The sequence below is a fragment of the Mauremys reevesii genome, linkage group 1 (assembly GCF_016161935.1).
Source record: "Mauremys reevesii isolate NIE-2019 linkage group 1, ASM1616193v1, whole genome shotgun sequence".
Taxonomy (NCBI): domain Eukaryota; kingdom Metazoa; phylum Chordata; order Testudines; family Geoemydidae; genus Mauremys; species Mauremys reevesii.
Window position 1 is genome coordinate 234,950,153 of NC_052623.1, and position 24,275 is coordinate 234,974,427.

Genomic DNA, 24,275 nt, shown 5'->3' on the forward strand with positions numbered 1-24,275 from the left:
TGACTAAGGGCTTGTCTACATGGGACTTATTCCTGATTAATTGTGTGTGTGGATGCTTTTATTCTGGAATAAGAGTGCTGTATTCCAAATTAACTTTCCTGATTAATTTGGATTAAATTAATCTGCTTTAAATTTACACCCTACTTTATTCTAAATTAACTTTCATGTGTAGACAAGCCCTAAATAAGTTTAAAAACCACACATTAACTGGCCAGTTTTCCGCTGCCCAAAACAAGCCCAGGTGGCAAATATTGTGTTGCAGCCCCATCATGTATAAAAACTGGAAGGAATTTTTTGTATTGATAGGTGTGTTCACTTACCTAATTACAAAATTATTTGACAGATCATTTGGGAAGAGTTCACTACAATACAAACTGGCAAGCGTGCTTTTTATATCTGGAATCTATTATCCTTTCCTCACTTTGTGATGAAGAGAAAAAAACTGTTTCATTAAATTGCAAAGTAATATATTCAATAGTTGCCTGCCCTTCTAAACATATGTGAAAAATATTTTGCTCCCTTCCACTACAATCTGTTTACCAGCAGTGAAGAGAATTAATGTAACAGTTTAAGTAATATTTCTTGAAAACATCACATCAGGTATGGTCATTTGGAGATCAGCTAATAGCTTTCTCCTTTTAGAATGCTCCTAATAATTTTCATAGACATTCCCAGCATAAATTGGCACAGTCACCTACAAACAGATTCAGTGGCCCCAAGCACATATGCTTCTAATTATTGACCCCAAGTTTCTTAGTGAACCTGAACTGTGCACTTAGGGCCTGATCCATAGCCCATGGAAACCAATGGAAAGACTTCCATTGACTACAGTGAGCTCTGGATCAGGCTCATACTAACTGTAGGACATAAAGACCTATGAGAGAGAAATGTTTTGATTAACTGCAAAGATTCTTAGGCTCAACATTTGATTTTTTTTTGCATCTGTTTGCAAAGTCCCTGTAATCCTTTGTGTATTTTTAAACTGTTTACAAACAAATGCTTTAATGAGGATATTTTTACTTTAGAATAAAAATAACTTACAGCAGCTCAGCATTACTGAGCAATGTCACTACATCAAGCCATTATACAATCTGATGGAAAAATCTTCCCCATTTTACATTCCCAAGAGACTTATTATGAAAAGATACATAATGTGTACTTGAATTACAAACATAAATAATTCAATACATGAAAAAATATCCTAACAAATTCATAGCCATCTAGTAGCATCACATTTGTCATTATCCCCTGCACATCGTGGCCACGCAGAATTTCATGGGGACAGTAGGGATAGAACTCAGAACATATCTGTTGCAAGGGAATAGGTCCTGACCACCTGAGGTAACACAGAATCTCAGTTTGTAGTATTAGACCTACAATACAAAGCTGAATAGTTCTGAATCTTTCAGCAGCAACTGCATGTGTACACACACACTAGTCAGTTCACATGCACACTAGCCCAAATAACTGGGCTTTATGTGGATGAAGTGAGAAAAGGTTACAGAGGTTACCCACAACTGCTAAAGGGCAGACCCCTGTAGCGGCTACTCCAGTTTATGAGGCTAGAATATTGGCTACACCCCCACTACACCATTTGCCACAGCGCACTGTGTGCTAGAAGCACATAGAAGGTGCCTTGCCTGGCCTGTCTGTCGTCCATGGAGCCAGTACTAAGACCCCATCTTACCAAGGGAAGAAGGCTCTAGTGCAGATGCTTCCCTGCTGTCCCTCCTCCCCGTTCACACATTGCCTCAAAGTGGGGCTTAAGTGGTTCAGTGCGCGTTGCCTTCACCTTTTGCACCAGAATGAATTTCACAGTGCCCAAACCAACAGTTATCAAAGTAACGAGGAGTCCTTGTGGCACCTGAGAGACTAAAAAATTTATTTGGACATAAGCTTTTATGGGCTAAAACTCACTTCATCAGATGCATGGAGTGAAAAATACAGTAATCAGTATATATATTATAGCACATGAAAAGATGGGAGTTGCCTTACCAAGTGTGTGGGGGGGAGGGGGTTCCGTGCTAATGAGGCCAATTCAATCAAGGTGGAAGTGGCCAATTCCCAACAGTTGACAAGAAGGGGTGAGTATCAGAGGGAAAAATACTTTTTGTAGTGTCCCAGCCACTCCCAGTCTTTATTCAGGCCTAATTTGATGGTGTCCAGTTTGCAAATTAATTCCAGTTCTGCAGTTTCTCATTGAAGTCTGTTTTTGAAGTTTTTTTGTTGAAGAATGGCCACTTTAAAGTCTGTTATTGAGTGTCCAGGCAGACTGAAGTGCTCTCCTACTGGTTTTTTAATATTACAATTCTTGATGTCTGATTTGTGTCCATTTATTCTTTTGCATAGAGACTGTCCGGTTTGGCCAATGTACATGGCAGAGGTGCATTGCTGGCATATGATGGCATATATCACATTGGTAGATGTGCAAGTGAATGAGCCCCTGATGGCGTGGCTGATGTGTTTAGGTCCTATGATGGTGTCCCTTGAATAGATATGCAGACAGAAGTGGTAATGGGGTTTGTTGCAGGGATTGGTTCCTGGGTTAGTGTTTTTGTTGTGTGGTGTGTAGTTGCCAGTCCTCGCTTATAGCCAGCCAGTCTGGCTGTAAGCCTGTCCTCGCTTACAGATAGCCCTCCAACCTGAAGTAAATACTCACCAGCAACTATATTTGATTGTTTTCCTTTCCCCCCACCCTTTATATACTACTTATTTCCGTAGATTGTAAGATCTTTGGGAGCAGGACCATGCCTTCCTGTATTGCCCCAATTCTACAAACACATGAGAATAATTATACACAAAAGGGGCTTGTGTTTATAGACAAAAGGGGCTTGTGTTTGTGCGACTCCTAGCACAATCCTGACTGGGGCTTCCAGGCACCTTTATAATGCAAATAAATAATAACAATAGGTTAATGAGATTTTTAAAATGGAAAATCAAAAAATTAACATACATTCTAGCATAGTTTTACTCAAAATGTCTGTCCTCTGAGATGTACCAACTGCCAAAGTCTGGTGGCTCTTTGAAAGGCCAGGATGTTCAGAAATACATTTGGGCTGAGGCAGAAGTAAGCAAAAGGAAAAAAGATATCAGCCCTGTTCGGTGAACTCATGGAAATTGTTCCCTACCAGCTGCTCCCAGTTCATGGGCATTACAACAGCTCTCTGTGTATAGCAAGTTGGGCAGCCATAAGTAAGGAAACTGGCTCACAGTATTTCAGTTAGAACTGATATAGCCTTTTGTTTTACAAAAGAAAATTCATGGGAGTTCTGTGTGTGACAGAAAGAATGAGCTTAGACACCTTCTCCTCCCATGATCACTGGAAACTGCTAGAGAGCAGGACTCCCGAGCCTTATTGACATTTGACTGTAGGATCAGCATCATCTTCCCTACCTCTCACAATGGTTAGGATGTTTCTTTTAGAGAGAAGAGTGAGTTTTCAACCCAGTGGGGGTCCTGTCTCCTTTTTCCTACTTGATCTCCAGAATCAGAGCCACCTTTTGGGGTAGGCTTTAAAAAAAGCAAAAAACCTTTCCTCTCTCTTAGCTGACTTCTTTCCACCATGATCACCTAGCTATCATTCTTAGGATACTGGATGATTCCAGATGGAAGGCCAAGCCTTTCCCTATGCCAAAATTTAATTGATTCATTTTTATATTAAAGAGTGGACAATCAGCGGCAGCTCCAGGCACCAGCACTCCAAGCGTGTGCCTGGGGCAGCAAGCCACGGGGGGCGCCCTGCCGGTCCCTGCGAGGGCGGCAGTCAGGCAGCCTTCGGCAGCTTGCCTGCAGGAGGTCTGCCGGCCCCATGGATTTGGTAGCAATTCGTTGGTGGGTACGCCGAAGCCGCAGGACCGGCGGACCTCCCGCAGGCAAGCCGCCAAATCCGCTGGACCAGGGACCTCCCACAGGCAAGCCACCAAAGGCAGCCTGCCTGCTGTGCTTGGGGCGGCAAAAAAGCTAGAGCTGCCCCTGGGGATGATAAACAGACAACCAGCAGCCTCTTCTACGGCTGGAAAAGTGGAACCTAACTGCTTGTGCTAAGGGTGAGCATAGTTCCCAATATGTGTAAAAAAGGAATGTTCAGATAATTCCTCAGAACCAGTTGCTTAGGGGATAGAGAACTGGACTGAACCTCAAGAAAGAGGAGTTCTATTCCCAGCTTTGCTATAGGCCTAATGCGTGACTATGGGTAAGTCATATGACTTCTCTATGCCTCAGTTTCCCCATCTGTTAAATGATATCTCCTTTGCAAAGATCTTTGAGATCTATGAAATAAAAGTGCCACATCAGAGATAGTTATAATAAACCAGGTTTCTGGAGCCATTAAGCTCCTCTTTGCCAGATTGAGAGAGGGGTTGACATGTATGCATTTAGGTCTGTTTTGGCTTAATTTCTGTCTTTTTTCTCCAGTTTAAAAATAGAATCCTAGTCGTCACCCAAAACAGCAAAATGTAAGTGCTCAAAATAGCCCTCTCATCCCTTTCTCCCAAACTTACAGATATACAGAACATTTGCCAGTGAAACCACATTAAAGCTTCAGCTAAATAGCTATGAAGCTCCAGCTAAATAGCAGATAAATATATTTGTCTTGATGGCTATTCCATGGTTCATATTTTACTTTTGAAATGTTGTTCCACTTATGCATGGGCCAGTTATAATTAAAATCTAGCTGTTGTGGCTTCAAGCAATAGCTTGAGTGAAAGGCAGAAAATAGGATTCATGCAAGATCTCTGCTTTTAGACTTCTCATAAATAGACGTCACTCTCCATCTATTCAGAAACAAAAACAAACTGTGCCTAAACCTTATAAAGCAGACTACACCCTACCAAGCAATAAACTGCATTGAGTTCATTAACTAATGCATTCTGCATATGCTTTCAACGGGGTGGTTAAAATGACACCAGAAAAAGGAGTTCTCTATGCATAGATTTTGCTTTTCTTCCCTATTTTTCAGTTTGTGCAATATACTGAATTTAATAGTTCTGCTAAGGACGAGTGATATCCTGGCCCCACTGAAGTCATTGGTAAAACTCCCATTGTCTTAAATGGGGCCAGGATTTCACCCAATAGTACCATTAATTCTTCTGTTCACTAATGTACCCGCACTAGTGCTGTTATTCTTGAGATTTGTCAACAACTCTTTAAAACAGAAGTGGAAATAATAAACTGGCCCTTAAATTTTACTTTGAAATAAAACATGGTTTCTCCACCTGACTGCATTTTATTTACAGTTGTAGCATCCTCAATTGTGCAGACTTAGTAAATATCCCACTGACTTCAGTTAGAGTCATGGGTGCATACAGACCGCAGGATCAGACCCTTGCTTTTTAAAAAAACAATGATTTGTTATGCTTCAGGGGTAGAAAAATTACAAACTTATATGCTTAAGAATCTAGAATGCACTTTAAAGAGTCCACAGCTGGGCTGAAGGTAGATTGTAGGGGTATTTTTATATTTTGATTTGGTGTTTGTTGATTATCATTAACAAAATGTTTCCTTTGATATTGAGACATTGTTTTTGTTATATTTGCACTGAGACAAGGTGGGTGAGGGAATATCTTGTACTGGACCAGCTTCTGTTGGTGAGAGAGACAAGCCTTCAGCTACACAGACCTCTTCTTCAGGTATGGGAAAGGTACTCAGAGAGTATGTCTACACAGCAATTAGACACTCATGGCTGGCCCATGCCAGCTGACTTGGGCTCGCGGGGCTTGGGCTGTGGGGCTGTTTCATTGTAGTGTAGACTTCCGGGCTCAGGCTGGAGACCAATCTTTAGGACCCTCTGAGTTGGGAGAGTCCCAGAACTTTGGCTGCAGCCCAAACCTGGAAGTCTACACTGAAATTAAACAGCCTTGCAGCCCAAGCCCCGCGAGTGCAAGTCAACTGGCACAGCCCAGACGTAGGTGTCCAATTGCAGTGTAGATATACCCAGAGTGTCTCAGCGAAACACAAGATCAAACAGATAGTTCAGCATAACTTGGTCCTGCTAGTAAAGGCAGGGGGCTGGACTCAATGACTTTTCAGGGTCCCTTCCAGTTCTATGAGATAGGTATATCTCCATAAGTAGTTAGCACATATTCTAAAGGACACTTCAAGGTGAAGTGGCCTGTTAACGTCCCTGTAGTCATAGGACAAAAAAGGGAGATTAGTGGATTACAGATTGTTCTAATAAGCCATAAATCCAGTGTCTTTATTAAGATCACAATTTTTAGTGTCTAGCAAAGTTATTAATTTAAGTTCCCAGGCTTATCTTTTGGAAGTGTTTTGCCAGCCTCCTTTGAGGATGAGATCTGATAGGTCAGATATAGAGTGATCGCTTTGTGAAACGTGTTCACTCACAGGTGATATGGCGTTTATGTCACTTGTCTGGTCTTGAACACATGCTACTGACATCACACAGGGAGAATTCATAAGTTTACATAGTAATGTTGCTACATACATTTCATCACAATATTACTGACCAACAAGTTACTAGTTTTCACATGATACCTCACAAGGCACATTTTGTATTAAGATTATTACAGTAGTGTGTAGAATACAAGTGTGCTTAGGGTCACAAAGGCTATAAACTAATTTTATTTCATTAACTTTCTGCAACAGAACATAGACGGCAGACCTCCCGTTTAGAACCTGACCTTTGTATTGTGCCTGCCACTGTTCAACTGTACATTGCAATCATGATTGATTTTGTGTGATTATGTTATATGGGGATGCACCAACTATTGTCCTGTTTTTAATCTATCCCCAATAGAATTAATAATTATACAGTGTGTTAGCAAACAAAACAAAAACACTCATACTGAAGATCCAGTAAGTATCAGGAAACTGAATAACATTTTCATATTGCTACATAGGCCCTAAAAATTCCATACATAATATTCCATACATAATATTATGTTATATTATGTATGGAATTTTTAGGGCCTATGTAGCAATATGAAAATGTTATTCAGTTTCCTGATATTATATATATTATATATATATATAAAGAAACACAAGCCCAAGATCTTTGGTAAGGAAAACTCTGACACCAAATCATTACTATGAGACTATGGAGAAAGAAGAATATGACCACACATAAAAATGTCCCAATTTTACATCCCCCACTTCAGTCCACAGTAAAGCACCATCTTGCAGCATCCTTCTGTACTCCTTATTTATAGATTAAAATGTGTAATCCATGGCAGACTTTAGCAATTCTGCATTAAAAAGCAAAGAAGGGAGCCACCCACATTTATCACATAATTCAGAATAGAAGAAAGATTATATAGAAAATAGCTAACAAGAATAATAGATAGATTTATGGGGAAATGGCCATTGCTGAGTTATGCTAATAATATCTGTATTAAACCTTACCTGCCCACTTTTTTTTTCCTGTCTCCGTTAAGCCAATTGCCAAGAATCAAAAGCAAATGTATTCTGCAGAAAAAGCAATACTAAGTTCAAGCCTGATCCCCAACTCCCATTCAATGGAAGTCTTTCCTTTGAATTCAATGGAAGTTAGATTGACCCCTAAGAGAACTGCATGGACTAACACAGAGTTTTACTTTGGTTTTTAGTTGCAGCAATCTTCAGCTTGATTTACTACTGGAGAAAAATACTCAGAGCTGACCAATGAGTATATAGTGTGCATATCATATAATACCTCTGTAGAAAATGCTTACACTGCTTCTCAAAAGCAATCTTCAAAACAGTCTCTCAGTTCCTCCTGCATGGCTGCCAAAAGACTTACATACTCTGCTTAGATGAGAAATGTGCAGAACTTCTGAAGCTGTGTAAAGAATCTGGTGATACAGGGGTAGCAAATCACCTTCTTTGCAATCTCCGTGCCCATTGCAGGGAATGTTGGGAAGAAGTTACGTCAAAATATGGACACAACAAGGTCTAGCAGGAAAGCGTGGTCACTCAGAAGGAATCTTGGAGCAGCACGGAAACCACCCCTCAAACGTCAGTGTAAAACGTTCCTGAACAACAATTGCTATACATCTACCTAATATGACAAAGCCAAGCGGGACAAGCCTTTGAAGAGTCAGTAAAGAAGGCTGATACAGACAGGCTGCACCTTGGCACAAGGAAGATGTCTTCCAGCCTTCCTCCACTGTGGCAGGGGAAAGATCACTGAGCTGCAGGAAAGCAGGAAAAACATGTGACCTTCACAAGACTGCTCTGTGTGTGTGTGGGTGTGAGGCTAAATATGAATCCCAAACATGGCAAATATCTAGCAGACTGCTATAAATTTGATGCATTTGGCATTCATATGCCTCAGGGTGTTCTTTTCAATCACCCCGTGGCACATGCACAAGACTGTGGTGATAGGAGGCACGCCGTGGTGATTTTGAGTGGCGTGTAGGGTGCTGGATCCACCACCCAAGCCAGAGACTGCAGTGACCATACAGCACTCTAGCTGCCCTGTGTAGACCCTGCTGTCCCAAGTGGGCCAGCAGGGTGTACACGGGGCAGTAAGAATGCTGTATGTTCACCCAGTCTGTGGCATGGGCAGTGACTTCAGCACCCCAAACCTATCCGTGGCTGATGCTGATGACCTGTACCAGCAGCAGCAGCATGAGCAGTAGCAAAAGCAGCCTAGAGAAGGAGGAGCAGCTATTCTTCACTGGCTGCACCTCCTTCTTCAGAAGGCAAAGTCAGGGCTGACCCTGCAAATAAGCACACTATCCCTGGGACAGGGCAGCTCTGTCCTGCCCAGGAACCCATGTGCCTTTCCTTCCCAGCCACACCTGCAGCATGCAGTGCTAGACTGGCCCTGCGGCAGGCGGAATCTGTACCAGCCCAATATACTCAGGCTGGGCCTGACTTGACCTGCTTCCGGGGGTGCAATGAGGGAGAGCCCCTCCCCCCTTAGTCATAGACAGGAAGGGGGAGAGCTGGTCAGCATCTCTCCAGTGGGAGGAGAGGAGAGGAGAGGCAGAGGTCCTGGTTTCTCCAGAGGAAGGGGAGGAAGAGAAGGGGACATGTCAACATGAAGAGGGGGAACCCTATACTCATGCCCCATTTGCCCCAAAGTTCACCAGCTGCCACTGAATTTAAGACTCATTCCCGTGAGGTGCCAAACATTGTGACCCCCACCCTCCAATACAGCAAAAAAATTAAGCATGTGCTTAATTTTAATAGTTCTATTAACTTCAGGGGGATTATTCACAGGCCTAACATTATGTGTGTGCCTGGATGCTTGCTGGATTGGGGTTTTAAAGAGTAAAGTGTCCTCACTGGTGCTTTTAGTTTTCTGAGGGATTCTTTGAATTAGACTCTTAGTCCCGTCACTGTTATTCCTGGATGCCTGTTTGGATCTTGTTTTGGAGCTACTATTATCTCTATTTCAAAACTGCTAGCATCTGCCAGACTCCATAACAGCACAAAAGAATGTTTTCACAAAACCTTTGCCTACTTCTGTGCTATCATGCAGCCCAAACACTTTGAGGTCTTTTTGTCTTCATCTGTTTTTGTAGTCATCTGTTTTGTCTTTCAGAAAAGACATTAAAAATTTGCTTAAAAGAATCTTACTTCCTGTTTTGCTTAAAAGTGTCCTGCAGTAACAAAAGTCTTGCTTCACCTTGTGTTGTTTTCATTGATACCTTCTCACAGCTTCTCTTCGACTCAATACTGGAGATGACTAATAATTTCAGTATTTTGTTATTTTGCTTAAAACCCATGATAAACTTTGAAAAGGTGCCAGCTAAAGTGTCTGCTCCTCCAATCCACTGAGCTTAATGCCACTGGGGAGGAATCAGACAACATTTCTTTTTTTCAAAGAGCTATTTGAGCCTTTTCTTTGAACTATTTCACAGAAGAATTTTGGGGCAGGGTCTATGTTTTGATAGATGATAGATAGATATAGGTACAGCTTCCAGCACAGCCATGGGGCCCTGCTCCTAATAGGATATTGCTGTGATATAAATATTAAATGAAAACTATCATGCTATTTTTACTTGCAGCAGGTGTGAAGAAAAAACATTTTTTTGATCACATCACAGAACTTTGTCTCCATGCAACTGCTCCCTCTGCAAGCATCACGTGGCTCCTCACTATACATTAAATGGAATGTTTTCCTGGCTGCTGGTTAAACTACTGAATCTTTATTTATTTCAACCGCTGTTAACAGCCTCAGATCATACTGAGCTGTCTTTGTAGAGATAGCTTATTAGTGGTGAGATCTTGCTTGCTGGAAGTTGAGACAGTTCTAATGAGCTGCATGTGTAGCCCTTGTCTACTGTGTGAGCCTCCACCATTTATGCTAGCAAGCAACTGGGCCAGAATTGTGCTGATCATAGGGGGTTTTAATGCCCTGTATGCTGTTCTCAGTGCTGCCCATGCTTTCATTCTTGCAATTTTATCTCAAGTCTTGCAAAATCTAGTGTTATTCTTACAGCCCCAGCACCTGGATTCATGTGATTACCCGAGAACCTCAGCTTTGGTGTTTGTTTGTTTTTTTAAATGAGCAAGTTTCTAGCCCTTGTGGTTATGGAGAAAAGCTTGAAAACATGACTCCTAAAGATTCAGAAAAGAACCCAGCATTTTAAAATATCATGACTTTAGGGACTGACTCATGATTTTTGAATATCTGGGGTTAGCAGTACAGTGTTCTGTATATCTGGATGGTCGTAGCTATAGACAGCCATCTACAGAACTTTGTTTTAAGTGCAGCACTGAAGAATGACAACTTGCACAATGTGTTGCGTTTGTACTTTTTCCTGGTACTCAAACATGCTTTCTTGAAGGTGTGTGTCCTATTAACCCTATATTTGCCTTCCTCTGTGGTCCCTGATCCCTGTTGTTGTCATCACAGTTTACAATATGTTCACGTGATCACTATCTGCTTCTGTGACACAGTGACTGATTTTGAACATCTGGTGCCTGATTCATTCACTTTATGGTTCCATGACATGATCACAGGTATATAAAGGGGCCTTGATGTAAATGAGAATCAGGTCCCTGACCTCTGCTATACTATCACCCTGGCTGAGAAACATACTACAGTGGCCCACAGGCAGTTTTAAGTTACACATCTCTGTGGCCCAACCCTTGCTCAGATTGGGATCTACAAGATATCTGCAGTAGCAAGTTGTGCCCATCGGCTTGTGCACCCCATAGAACACAGTTCAGAATTTATCCCGCATTGCCCCTACACCATTTCCAGTGTGACTTTCCCTGGCCTATCACATCTGCAATCTCTACTGCTTCTGGTTTTGGCAGTCCCATTTACTACCAAAGCTGTCTTGTAGTCATAGGCATTTCTATGGTGCTCATCAGCATCGTGTCAGAGGGCCTAAATGTGCTTAAAATGAGTGGCTGCTTTTTCTTTTTCACAGCACAAGGGATTGAAATCTCCTTAGAAATGTGTTGGCTCTGCTGAAGTCACTAAAGCATAGACAATTCCATTTATGCAGCTTATTAGTTAAGCATCCTCAGTTATTTTTTTAATAATTGTGTTTATCACAGTAATGTCAAAGGGCTGATCAAAAATGGAGCCCTTTTGTGCATGCACTGTGCAAAAACAAAGCATTGGACCATCCTTGTCTACACAGACAAGCTAGATGCACGATAAGGGAGGGGTAGAACACTCAAGCAGAGTGACCAGTGAGATGGTAGGAAGCATATTCGTTCCTTTTTTTGTGGAGGTGATGGGTTTATTTACAAAGAGATCAGTTAAATGGAAATAAAAGAGAAGGGGACATGGGGCACAGATCAAGGGAGAAGAGAGTAAAAGGGGCATATGTGCGGTAAAACCAAGATGAAGAGACTATGAGTGAGGGGAGGACAGAGTTGAAGCAAACAACCAATCAGCACAGGGCAGAGAAAGCCCAGTGAGAACAGAGAACTTTCTACTGTTTGTCCAAAGGTCCCCTGCTTTGGCTGCTTCTGTTCCTACCAGCTGGCAATTATCTTTGACTAACTCCTTGCTGCAGCTTTTCCCAAAGGACCACAAGGTGGGGTGGGGAAAGGGAGAGAGACACCAGCTATGTTTTAATGGCCCCCAGAATAGGGAAGCGTCTTCAATCTCACCAGCTGGACCCCATTTTACCCTCTCCCACAAGTGTAGCAGACCCTGCTTTAGCTGTTTCTGCTCCTATCACTTGAGTCTCCAGTTAACTCCTCTCCACCATTAGCGGTAACTCTTTCAAGGATGTGTCGCACGTGCCTTCTGAAAAGCATTAACAATTTACCATATAAATTGCACTTCTCTTGTGTCCCACATGTATATGCAAAGGGAGCAGGTGATATTCCTCATGTTTTCGTTGGTTAGAGGAATTATTTTGCCACTTACAGAACGCAGTTCATTTCTGGTGAATTAATGTTAGATTTCCTCGTTGTTTTTATCAAACCAGTCTTGGTGCCTATGAGTGGAATAGCCTAGAGTTTCAGCACATGCACTATGAATGGTATTTTTAAGTTGATCCCATTGCTCTTGAATGTCAATGATGTTATCAGGCAAGTTAGAGAGTTTCTCAGGCAGGTGTTGCTGGAACATCTCACAGCTGGCTTGGTCTTGAAATGCTTTGACTTTGTACCACTTTTGCTTAGTCTTTGTGGTGTGCTGGAGTGAGCTGCAAGTACAGTACATGATTGATCTTACTAATTGATGGTCTGTCCAACAGTGATTGGTACCTCTCATAGTTCATAATATAATAATTGGAGATATACCAATCTCCTAGAACTGGAAGGGACCTTGAAAGGTCATTGAGTCCAGCCCCCTGCCTTCACTAGCAGGACCAAGTACTGATTTTGCCCAGATCCCTAAGTGGCCCCTTCAAGGAGTGAACTCACAACCCTGGATTTAGCAGGCCAATGCTCAAACCACTGAGCTATCCCTCCCCTCATGTTATACTGGTGTTGGTATAGTCTCAGGCTCTGACTATAACATAGTCAAGGAGGTGCCAGTGTTTGGACCAAGGATGTTTCCAGGTGGTCTTAAATGTGTTACCATCTTTAGACAGAGTATTTGTGATGGGACATCTGGTCACCCTACAAGTAGACAGATGAGCAGGTCATGCTCCACACATTTGCTGAGGAGGAGAATACCTTTGGGGTTTACATTTCCCACCCCTTCTTTGCCTATTGTGCCATTCCAGAGTTGAGTGTCCTGTCCATCTCTCGCATTGAAATCTGTCAGGAGGATGAGTTTGTCTGCCTTAGGTGTGGCTGTGAGGAGTTCTATAAAATAGCTCCTTATTGTCTTCCTCATCATTGAGTGCGCTGATGACCGTGGCATATTGGTTGTAGCTAGGCTTGAGCCAAAGAGATGCTCATTGATCCTCCTGGGAAACTCCAAAAGCTGACTGGTGATCTTATTTTTGATGGCAAAGCCAATCCCGTGAATGCTTTTCTCTTCAGGTGGCTTTCCTTTCCCAAAGAAGGTGTAGCCACCTCCATCCTCTCTTAATTGGCCCTCATCGGCCCGGTGGGTCTCACTAAGAGGTGCAATGTCAATGCTGACTCTTGCCAGTTCTCTGGCAATTATGGCAGTTCTTCTTTCTGGGCATTCGCTGTGCTGAGAGTTCGTACGGGTGCGGACATTCCAGGTGGCGAAATTCATTGTCTTCTCGCTCTATGGGTGTGAAATCTGGGTAACCTACATATGACATCTCAAGCAGCTGGAGTGGCTCCAGCAGTGCTGCCTCAGGAGGATTCTCAGGATCAGCTGGGAAGATGGACACACACTAACATCAGCATTCTCTCTGCAGCCAACATCAGCAGTATAGAAGCGCAAGTCATGAAACACCAACTTAGCTGGGCCAACCACTGTGTACGTATGCCGGACACTCACCTCCCAAAGCAAGTTCTCTTCTCTCATTTAAGTCAGGGAAGAAGGGCTTGCAGAGGGCAGTGGAAGTGCTTCAAAGACATACTGAAAGTACATCTTTAAAAGGGAGGCATCAACCTAACAAACTGGGAGGACTTGGCACGGAACAGAACACAGTGGCACCACACCAAACACCAAGCCACAGTTCACTTTGAGAACAGATTTGCTCATGAAACAGAGAAGCAAAAAGAAGGAAAGAAAGGGCACAACAGTCCAACCAACAACTATGTCTCCTCCAAGATTACACCTGTCACTTCTGTGGGAAAATCTGCAGGACACGAATTGGTGCTCATTGATCCTCCTGAATGTCACTTCTGTGGGAAAATCTGCAGGACACGAATTGGGCTCCTCAGCCACTTAAAAACCCACCGATCAGGCAGACGACATCCTCACAGAGGGATAGCCGAAGATATGAAAAGTACTTCCAGCTATATATGTAACACACAAAAAGCCTACATTTGGCCAAAATATACTGTTTTTAAAAAAACTGTGAGCTGGTTTTCAAAAGCTCTGAGCATCCACAATTCCAGTTGAAGTTAATGGGAGATGGGCGTGCCCAGTGCGTCTCAAAATGAAGCCATTCATGTATGAAATATCATTCCTAAATCTCAACATCTTGGCTATTGTCATCCCCTGGCTTTGGCATGTCAGTAGTTATTTTAAGAGCCAAGTAAATAGGGTGACCAGATAGCAACTGTGAAAAAACGGGACGGAAGTGGGGGGTAATAGGCACCCATATAAGAAAAAGTCCCAAAAAATTGGACTGTCCTTTTAAAAATGGGACATCTGGTCACCCTACAAGTAAACAGATAAATAATCTAAAAAGACCTCCAGGAGAATGCAGGAGAAAAAGAAAAAACAGAGGTGATGTCATTACCAAAAATGCAAACCCAAGGTAATGTATGTCAAGATTCTCAGCTGGTGTAAATTAAAATTGCTCCATTGATGTCAACTAAGCTACTCTGATTTGCAAGAGCTGAGAATTTGGCCCATTTTTCACCTTTGGAAATATAAGACGTAATATTCAGGACAGGAAACAAAAAAATGTTTCTTCATAGATCTTCCAGTTCATCCCTTTAAAAAATAAAACTTAGTTAGTAATCTTAGCCAAAGTTTGGAAACTTGAATTGGAAAGATACCAACCTCCTTAAAACTGGACTTTAACATGTCATGGTACAAAGCAACTACACTTAGCTGGCACACTTTAAAATATTCTAACATTGCTTGTAAAATCAAATATAGCAGTCAGATTTAAAGTTCTTTCTGTTATTACATTTCCAGTCTCTCTCGCTCTCTTTTTAAATATCTCTGACAGTTAACGTTTTTTAAAGCTCTGCTTTAAGTGAAAGAAAAGTTGGTCCCAGATGTCACTAATTGGGAACAGGTTAGAGGAGATGTTTAAACAGAGATGCCTGAAGTTAAATTCATCATGTGGGATCTGACAACAGCCTATTTCATTAGATTCTTTCATTTAGTTTTCACCATAACAAGCTTTAACCAGTACCATGGAGAACATGTTAGAGAATACTTTTAAGAAAGAAAATTATGCAAATGTAGGTCTTTTAAAAAGCTGGTAGTGTTTGAAATGTACTATATATAAATTTAATATCTTCTTTTCTATATATAAGATTGGCATGTACTTGCACTGAAACACATTAATCAAGGTCTTTTTTTCCTGATTTCAATTACTCTGTGGCTTAACTTTTGATTTTTATTAATCTTTTAAGACTTTGAAGGAGTTAAAAATCTTTCAGTAGATCATCAGTAAAACATTTTAATGCAAATTAATTTTTTAAAAAACAAGATTTGTAGTCATTTAGCCTATGATTTAGGCAGGCTTTCGCTGCTGCTGAAGTCAGCAGGAATTTTGCCATTAAATTCAGCGGAGAAAGGATCATACCTACAATGTTACAACTGCATTAAATGGATCAGCACAAACACTTACTGTCCTCTTGTTATAATGTGTTTACCCAGCAAGGTTAAAATATGGCACACTCAGTTCTGATTTTAGACCACTCTTATTTCTGTTGAAACAGCAAAAATCTATATTCAGATAACAAGCTTAGGGGCCAAATCCTTCCTGATTTATTCATGCAGGCCTCCTCCAAAGTCCACTGAAGTCAATGGAAAACTCCCATGGAGGTCAGTGGGTACATCAACACTGCACCACACACATGCACCTACCTACCTGTAGCAGCAAATCTCAGACCTTGGGTCAACTTACTTAGGTTCACACTACGGGGTTAAAAATTGCATTGTTGATGTTCCTGGAGCAGTGGAGCTCAGAGCCTGGGCAAGAAGATCAACACTGCTATTTTTAGCCCTGTAGCACAAGCCCAGGCTCTGAGACTCACTGTTGTGGGGTTGTTTGTTTTTGTTTTGTTTGTTTTTTGCAGTGTAGACATGCCTAGTGAAGTTTGGATCAAGCCCATGAACAGTTTACTATTTGAATGAATAAAGTGATCTGGATTTGTATCCTGATAAAAATTGTAAGTGAATGTTTACATGGAACATGTTACTTCTCTACAATGTGATGTAACAACATCAGTGAATACATAAGCTTTGACATATATCAAATTGCAGTAGTTCAATGGCCTGGTTCTCCATTGCCTTGCATCTCAGGTAGTGAGTGACACCAGAGCAAAGCAAAGAAAATAAATCATTAACACATCAGAACAGTAGTGTTTTATATTTACTTTGCACTGATGCAAAAATGACTACACAAGGTTCAGGGCAATGGACAATCAGGTCCAGTGACTCCTTTACGCTGCAGATCAGAGTAGGAGGGCAAAGCTATGGTGTTGCTTCCAGTGAAATCTGTGGCAAATCTCTTCTGGACTCCAGCAAGAGCAGGATCCAGACCAAGCTGCATGAAACATTTTACATTTCTTGGGACGGCCTTAGCCGTATTTTGTCCTCCAAGGGAAATGAAAGTTATCACCAATTGGAATGCACCCACGAATTACTCATCAGCAGTGTGTTTGTTATACTTGGCTGCCATTTAAATGTGTGAAAACTCCTCACTGTTATGAGTATGAACACTTCTATGGTAACATATTGAATACTTCATTTAAGAGGTACAGATTTTAGGAGTATTTTAAATAATAAATCTAATTTTCTTCCTTAGGGATTAAGTCCTATGGGCTAGATTCTCTGCTGGTGTTGATTTAAGTACAACTATGCTGATTTACACCAGTGGAGAATCTGACCCTATATTTATAAATACAGCAGATTGGCACAGCAATTAAAATATTTCCAAAAATACCCCTGGGGAAGGATTATTTGGGCAAAGGTTCTAAACATCTGCATCATAAACCTACTATAAAGAGAAACTGGCTGGTTTAAACATCCTAAAACTATTTCCTTACTTACATTTCTGATAACATCATAAGTTATATCAAAAGTGAAAGAATTTTCAAAATCTGGTCCACATAAAAATCAAGTGAATTTATTGCAGGGGGTGGGGGTGGGGGAGGAAAGTTGCCATATTGACAGGCTTGGAGACTGGAGTCCTCTACGTATCCAACAACTACCGTATGGTCATTTCCCACAGAAAATTCCAACTTTTTGGCAGAAAACTGAAAATTGGAAGCTGATTTGGAAATGCCATCATTAGGCCTCATGGGGATTTTAGTTAGGGTGCTATTCCAATTCTTCTCTAGGGGCTGCTCTTCATAGCCAGACTACCTCTTCTGTGATACACCATGGTCTCCCCTTTTCCATCATGGGAGTCACACAGCCATGGTGCATCAAGGAAGATATAGTTCTTAGGTAGCCTGGCCCACAGAGTAGAAGGGGGGCATGGAGCACCCAAACTACAACTCAGATGAGACACCATAGCAGCATTTCTAAATCCAAATTTGGGAGGGGAGGTTGCCAGACGTCTGAGATTCACTTTTCAGGTGTTTGGTTTTTTGATAAAAATAATATCTAAATGTTCAGTGGAAAGTACATACTTCATGGAAAATTTCATTTGGATGAAAACTCAATTTTTGATCAAAGAACAATTTTGAAAGACACTTTTGAACCAGCCCTAATGGGAAGTTATAATACGATCTTCCCAATCTGCCCTGCTAACATACCTAAATCTTGACATGGAAACAACCCTTCTAGTAGTGAGAGGATAACTTTCTATGCCCATTTAATCCTTAAAAAAGAATCCTGTGGCACCTTATAGACTAACAGACGTTTTGCAGCATGAGCTTTCGTGGGTGAATACGGATGCAAGTGGTGGAAATTTCAGGTTTATATATGCAAGCAAGAAGCAAGCTAGAGATAACGAGGGTAGTTCAATCAGGGAGGATGAGGCCCTGTTCTAGCAGTTGAGGTGTGAAAACCAAGGGAGGAGAAACTGGTTCTGTAATTGGCAAGCCATTCACAGTCTTTGTTTAATCCTGAGCTGATGGTGTCAAATTTGCAGATGAACTGGAGCTCAGCAGTTTCTCTTTGAAGTCTGGTCCTGAAATTTTTTTGCTGCAGGATGGCCACCTTAAGATCTGCTATTGTGTGGCCAGGGAGGTTGAAGTGTTCTCCTACAGGTTTTTGTATATTGCCATTCCTAATATCTGATTTGTGTCCATTTATCCTTTTCCTTAGAGACTGTCCAGTTTGGCCAATGTACATAGCAGAGGGGCATTGCTGGCATATGATGGCATATGAACAGCTTCCACCCCACCATCAACCTCAGCCTGGACCAATCTACACGGGAGGTCCACTTCGCAAATAATTGATGGACACATTAACACCACACCGCTATGCCTACCTTCATGCCTCCAGCTTCCATCCCGGGCACACCACAAGATCCATTGTCTACAGCCAAGCACTGAGGTACAACCGCATCTGCTCTAACCCCACAGACAGAGACCAACACCTACAAAATCTCCACCAAGCATTCTCAAAACTACAGTACGAGGAAATAAGGAGACAGATCAACAGAGCCAGACGTGTACCCAGAAGCCTCCTACTGCAAGACAAACCCAAGAAAGAAACCAACAGGACTCCCCTGGCCATCACATACAGTCCCCAGCTAAAACCCCTCCAGCGCATCATCAGGGATCTACAACCCATTCTGGAGAATGATCCCACACTTTCACAGGCCTTGGGTGGCAGGCCAGTCCTCGCCCACAGACAACCTGCCAACCTGAAGCATATTCTCACCAGTAACTGCACACCGCACCATAGTAACTCTAGCTCAGGAACCAACCCATGCAACAAACCTCGATGCCAACTCTGCCCACATATCTACACCAGCAACACCATCACAGGACCTAACCAGATCAGCCACACCATCACCGGTTCATTCACCTGCACGTCCACCAATGTAATATATGCCATCATATGCCAGCAATGCCCCTCTGCTATGTACATCGGCCAAACTGGACAGTCTCTAAGGAAAAGGATAAATGGACACAAATCAGATATTAGGAATGGCAATATACAAAAACCTGTAGGAGAACACTTCAACCTCCCTGGCCACACAATAGCAGATCTTAAGGTGGCCATCCTGCAGCAAAAAAATTTCAGGACCAGACTTCAAAGAGAAACTGCTGAGCTCCAGTTCATCTGCAAATTTGACACCATCAGCTCAGGATTAAACAAAGACTGTGAATGGCTTGCCAATTACAGAACCAGTTTCTCCTCCCTTGGTTTTCACACCTCAACTGCTAGAACAGGGCCTCATCCTCCCTGATTGAACTACCCTCGTTATCTCTAGCTTGCTTCTTGCTTGCATATATAAACCTGCCCCTGGAAATTTCCACCACTTGCATCCGAAGAAGTGGGTATTCACCAGCTCATGCTGCAAAACGTCTGTTAGTCTATAAGGTGCCACAGGATTCTTTGTTGCTTTTACAGATCCAGACTAACACGGCTACCCCTCTGATACTTGACACCATGCAAGGCACTTCATTTAGTGGAAATCCATCAACCTCATGAAGAAACTTGCACAAATACAGACAGACATCATCTTCCTTTCCAAATGCAAACGGATGGACATCATACCAAATGGACTAAAGGTAAAAAATCCACTGCTATCTACATACTACACAGACCACAGTGAGAGATTATGCCATATTCTATCAAAGAAACTGAGGAACCACCTGATCAGCCTCCTATACAGCAAACAGGAAAACATCAAAAAAGAGCTCTCCAACCTGGAGACTCTCATCAATAACCAAACTTCCATACAAACGGACTTCACTAAAATAAGACAGGAGATCTACATCACTCACTTCACCTCTCTACAAAGGAAAAAGGACTGTAAGCTGTCTAAACTCCTACCTGCCACATGGGGCCACAACCGTGGTACCCCTAACCCACCCAGCAATATCGTCAATCTATCCAACCATACACTCAGCCCAGAAGAAACGTCTGTCCTATCTCGGGACTCTCTTTTGCCCTGCCACCCCACCAACATGATACAGTTCTGCGGCGATCTGAAGCCTACTGACTCAAAGAATACTTTCAGGACAACACTGAACAGTGCACTGATACACAGTTACCCTCCCACCAACAGCACAAAAAGAAGAACTCCACATGGACTCCTCCTGAGGGTCGAAATGACAGTCTGGACCTATACATTGAATGCTTCGCACAGGCAGAAATTGTGGAAAAACAACATCGCTTGCCTCATAACCTAAGTCGTGCAGAACGCAATGCCATCCACAGCCTCAGAAACCATCCTGACATTATAATCAAAGAGGCTGATAAAGGAGGTGCTGTTGTCATCATGAACAGGTCTGACTACCAAAAGGAGGCCGCCAGACAACTCTCCAACACCAAATTCTACAGGCCACTGCCCTCAGATCCCACTGAGGAATACACTAAGGAACTGAACCATCTATTCAGGACACTCCCTACACTAACACCGGAACAAATCAACATACCCTTAGAGCCCCGACCAGGGCTATTCTATCTACTGCCCAAAATCCACAAACCTGGAAATCCTGGATCATCTCGGGCATTGGAACTCTCACTGAAGGACTGTCTGGATATGTGGACTTTCTACTCAGACCCTATGCCACCAGCACTCCCAGCTATCTCCGTGACACCACTGATTTCCTGAGGAAACTACAATGCATTGGTGACCTTCCAGAAAACACCATCCTGGCCACCATGGATGTAGAGGCTCTCTACACCAACATCCCACACGCTGATGGAATACAAGCTGTCAGGAACAGTATCCCTGATGATGCCACAGCACAACTGGTTGCTGAGCTCTGTGCCTTTATCCTCAGACACAACTATTTCAAATTTGATGACAATATATATCTCCAGATCAGTGGCACTGCTATGGGCACATGGCCCCACAATATGCCAATATTTTTATGGCTGACCTGGAACAACGCTTCCTCAGCTCCCGTCCACTCACGCCCCTTCTCTACCTACGCTACATTGATGACATCTTCATCATCTGGACCCATGGGAAAGAGACTCTGGAAAAATTCCACCACGATTTCAACAGCTTCCACCCCACCATCAACCTCAGCCTGGACCAATCTACACGGAGGTCCACTTTGCAAATAATTGATGGACACATTAACACCACCCTATACCGAAAACCTACCGACCGCTATGCCTACCTTCATGCCTCCAGCTTCCATCACACCACAAGATCCATTGTCTACAGCCAAGCACTGAGGTACAACCGCATCTGCTCTAACCCCACAGACAGAGACCAACACCTACAAAATCTCCACCAAGCATTCTCAAAACTACAGTACCCACACGAGGAAATAAGGAGACAGATCAACAGAGCCAGACGTGTACCCAGAAGCCTCCTACTGCAAGACAAACCCAAGAAAGAAACCAACAGGTCTCCTGGCCATCACATACAGTCCCCAGCTAAAACCCCTCCAGCGCATCATCAGGGATCTACAACCCATCCTGGAGAATGATCCCACACTTTCACAGGCCTTGGGTGGCAGGCCAGTCCTCGCCCACAGACAACCTGCCAACCTGAAGCATATTCTCACCAGTAACTGCACACCGCACCATAGTAACTCTAGCTCAGGAACCAACCCATGCAACAAACCTCGATGCCAACTCTGCCCACATATCTACACCAGCAACACCATCACAGGACCTAACCAGATCAGCCACACCATCACCGGTTCATTCACCTGCACGTCCACCAATGTAATATATGCCATCATATGCCAGCAATGCCCCTCTGCTATGTACATCGGCCAAACTGGACAGTCTCTAAGGAAAAGGATAAATGGACACAAATCAGATATTAGGAATGGCAATATACAAAAACCTGTAGGAGAACACTTCAACCTCCCTGGCCACACAATAGCAGATCTTAAGGTGGCCATCCTGCAGCAAAAAAATTTCAGGACCAGACTTCAAAGAGAAACTGCTGAGCTCCAGTTCATCTGCAAATTTGACACCATCAGCTCAGGATTAAACAAAGACTGTGAATGGCTTACCAATTACAGAACCAGTTTCTCCTCCCTTGGTTTTCACACCTCAACTGCTAGAACAGGGCCTCATCCTCCCTGATTGAACTACCCTCGTTATCTCTAGCTTGCTTCTTGCTTGCATATATAAACCTGCCCCTGGAAATTTCCACCACTTGCATCCGAAGAAGTGGGTATTCACCCACGAAAGCTCATGCTGCAAAACGTCTGTTAGTCTATAAGGTGCCACAGGATTCTTTGTTGCTTTTACAGATCCAGACTAACACGGCTACCCCTCTGACATTTAATCCTTGGCTTCTTTGCATAGTGTAAATAAGTATGTCAAATGGTGCCCACTCTGATAGTGTTTTCTGTGATGTAGACAATAGTTCAACAGGAACTGGACTAAGATTATCAACTCAATTGTCAAGGTTATGAAACAGGCTTGAGGGAGTGGGTGGTTTTAAAGTTGATGTAATTGTTGCCATTTATTTTATTTGGATGAGAGGCTGAGGGCTACATTTTCAAAAGTGCCTGTCTAAGTGACATTTTGGATAGGGACTTAGAAGCCTAAATCCCTGTGACTTTTAATGAGATAATTTTACACTAAAAGTTGATTGGTTGGCTTCTAGTCAGTTTTATTTTCTAGGTCTCAAGCTCTAGTAGAATGCAGGGGAGTTCACAAAGTTGATGGGGAATGTTTAAACCTAAGGGAGTGTGGAAAGGAAACTCAACAGCTCTCTTTATTTAGGTTGGGTGAAATTGACAAAAATGGCACGAGAAAGTTTTCACCAATTCATTTCATGTGACATTTCATGTCCTCACAATTTCACTTTGTGACATTTCAAGGCCTCAGAATAGTTCCGTGATTGGCTTGCAAAGTCAGCTTTTACTCAGAATTGCATCTCTACAAAAATTTGTGAGGAAAAACAATAGCATCCATCTTTGACAATGGTGGCTTGTAGAGAGAAGATGGAGAAGGAGAAAGGAGCACATGCACATCTATAATATCCGGTACTACTTATACACACAAACACCCAGGTCAGGCTGGGGCAGAAGTACCCAGGAACATATGCATTCTGATTCCACCTCATTAAATGGCATGGAGGCCTGTGATTAGTCTTGCTTGCACCCAGGATTCCCTGCCCCATGAAGCCCCAAGACTTCAGTACCACAAAGAGAGGGAAGAAATTGTCAGATTTTTTCTGCTATATTGAAGCAGGCAGTGGCCCAGAATAGGCCAGTCTCCTGTCAGTTTGCAGCTATTTACACTCAATATAACGAAGCACTGGAGGAAAATGAGTGGCTGATGGATAACTGGGAGATGTGGCTATTTGAAAGGAGTCCCAGGCCCAGGCCCATCCAGTGGCCAGTGTCCTGCAGCTGGTGATGAAGGCAGCTAGGGGCTTCATGAGGACAAAAGCAGATGCTCAAAGTACTTCCTCTACTCTACTACTAGTAGTAAACTTCTCATCTGGATCTACCACCATTCCTGCCACTTTGTGCTCCTCTTCTCCTCCTCCCCCTCTAAAGTCCTTAGGGATACAGCATGTCCCCGAATGAGGAGCCAGATGAAGGAACATGTGACTTTATACTGGAATTTTGGGTAGGCAGAGTGACAGAAGGAGTTTGAGTCTGAGGGTATGTCTACACTACAAGACTATTTCGAATCAACTTAAGTCAAATTTGTGGAATCGACCTTATGAAGTCGAATTTGTGTATTCGCACTAAATACACTAATTCGACTGTGTGAGTCCACACTAACGGGGCAAGCGTCGACTTTGGAAGCGGTGCACTGTGGGAAGCTATCCCACAGTTCCCGCACTCCCCGCTGCCCATTGAAATTCTGGGATTTCCCCCCAATGCATGCTTGGGGGGAAAACTGTGTCGAGGGTGGTCTTGGGTAACTGTCAGAATTCAAGAGTCCCTCCTGCTGGCGGGAAATCAGTTCGCGCACTTTTCCTGTTATAAGTGACAGCGCGGACGCCACAGCACTCCACTGTGATCATGGAGCCCGCTGCAATCATCGCTGCACTTATGGCCATTGTCAACTC

At 42.8% G+C, this 24,275-nt stretch overlaps 1 long non-coding RNA gene across 1 annotated transcript in view; it reads left to right on the forward strand.

The window, feature by feature from the left end:
- Positions 1 to 4,152: 4,152 nt before the first annotated feature.
- Positions 4,153 to 24,275, forward strand: part of LOC120391384 — a 50,266-nt gene continuing 30,143 nt past the window's right edge. The window contains exons 1-3 of the long non-coding RNA XR_005591284.1: positions 4,153 to 4,192; positions 4,414 to 4,454; positions 16,216 to 16,308. This is a non-coding gene — a long non-coding RNA (uncharacterized LOC120391384). The remainder of the gene's footprint in view (positions 4,193 to 4,413; positions 4,455 to 16,215; positions 16,309 to 24,275) is intronic.